We start from the raw sequence: 2500 nt of genomic DNA, 5'->3' as shown, positions 1-2500 counted from the left end.
GTCATCAAACTTACATGAAATTATTTCAATCAATATAATCTATGATACATAATTTACTTGTACTGGATATTAGAAAAGAGAATGTAAACTGATATGCTATTTCCAGCTTGTATTGATACTTGAAAATTGCATTTATCAAGTCAGTGAACATAAACATGAACATGAAAGTGAATATCTTATTTACAGTAATTGAAATGTTGTTTGTGAACACGTGGTAATGAACTGCCTTGTATACCTCTGGGGATTTCTAATTGGATGAGTTTACATTGTAAGTTACAGTGATATGAGATCGTTAATTTAGTTAATATGTGTTTTCAGTTTTATGTTTTGTTGTAATATGTGCTACGTACATCTGATTTGTTAATTTCTATTTGAAGTTATAATCACATCATTACAAATTGATTATCTAATATTTACCTAATGTATTTATTGAATTATAGTCTTCCTTTAATTTAGTGACATCGGCAATCATTTCTATTTCATCAATATGATTATATTTTCTAATTCTATTAAGTGATGTACTATACTCATTTATTAGTGTCTTTATTATGAGTTATGGCCTAGTTGATTTTGCCACAGGTGTAAGATTTATTAAAAAAAAATATATACTGCATTTCAAGATGAGACTTTTTCAGGAATGAAGTTAGACGTGGAGGCGGCGGTGACTTCCCTCCGCCCAGTTATTCTTGGGTTGTGGTCGGAGGTCGCGGTTGTGGTCAGCGTTTCTGGGGTTGTCATTCTTAGTAGAGATGTTATGATTATCTTTGTTATCATCATGGATATCATAGTGATTATTACTATTATCATTATTATTTTTATTACTATGTTTATTATTGTTATCATTATTATTGTTATTATCATTATCATTATTGTCATTATCCTTGTCATCATTATTGTTGTTGTTATTATGATGGCTACTACCATTATCAATTTTAATATCATAACTAACATGGTTATTACCATCATTATCATTATTATCATTATTTATTATTATCATCATTATTATTATCATTATTATTATCATTATTAGTGTTATTGTCATTATCCTCATTATCATTATTTTTATTACTATCACTAATATGTTGTTTTTTATTATCATCTTTATCATTGTTGCTATCATCGTCATTATAGACGCTATCAAGATTATTGTAATCAATATCATCCTCATTGTTATTACTATTATCATTATTATAATTGCGTCTACCGATATCACTAAAGCCATTACCATTATAATGATTGCTGTTATCTAGAACCACTTGTTGTTATCATAACAAAAATTGTTTCCATCAACATGAATCTAACGAACATCGATATAGACCTAACACAAAATTCACATTCAATCCACAAACCACATACATAACGACAAGAAAAAAACCGCCCAAGAGAAGAGCAACAGCGCCGCCCGCGCAACGCAAACCCAAAGACACGAAACGTTCATGCATCTGACAGCCCAACATTGCCCTGCATGATCATGGGGTTTCGCAAATCCGTAATGAGACACATGAGTGAAAGCCTGCAAGTCGCGGATGCTGCATAAAGGCAACATGGTGTTCTCCTGCGACTCTTGCAGCGCAATGGCACGTCTTATCTGATGGCAGTTTTAGTGCGCGGGGGTATGTATATAGACACGTGCATACATCACTCTTACAGGTATGTGAATTAGCATACGTACTGGGCACACGAGTAGGTAAAGATATGTGGATATGCATACACATATCGCAAGTACAAGCACGCAGACAAAATACACATGTGCTCGCGTTCTCACGCAAGCACAAACACACATACAAACAAAGAAATACAGATGCAGGAAGACGGACAAACACTATAAATCAAACCTGTCACATATACTATAACATACATACATACATACATACATACATATATATATATATAATATATATATATATATATATATATTATATATATATATATATATATATATATATATATACACACATATACACACACACACACACACACACACACACACATACATACATACATACATATATATATATATATATATATATATATATATATATATATATATATATATATATATATATATATACATACAATTAGGGCCAGTAGGTGTGGAACCCGGCCATAACCCTCTTGAGAGGCTTGCAGTGGAATGATACAGGCTGATGAAAAAAATAAAATAAAACAAATATATATATATATATAATATATATATATATATATATATATATATATATATATATATATATATATATATATATATATATATATATAATATATATATGCACACACACCACATACACACACACATATACAAATACACACACAGACATATATATATATGATATTATATATATATATATATATATATATATATATATATATATATATATATATTATAATATATATATAATATATATATATATATTATATTATATATATAATATAAATTAAATATATATATATATTTATATATATATAAATATAAATATAAATATATATATATATATATATATAT

The sequence above is a fragment of the Penaeus japonicus genome, unplaced genomic scaffold (genome assembly GCF_977035675.1).
Source record: "Penaeus japonicus unplaced genomic scaffold, GWHDUDI00000001_assembly GWHDUDI00000034, whole genome shotgun sequence".
NCBI classification, from domain to species: domain Eukaryota; kingdom Metazoa; phylum Arthropoda; class Malacostraca; order Decapoda; family Penaeidae; genus Penaeus; species Penaeus japonicus.
This window is presented reverse-complemented; position numbering follows the sequence as displayed.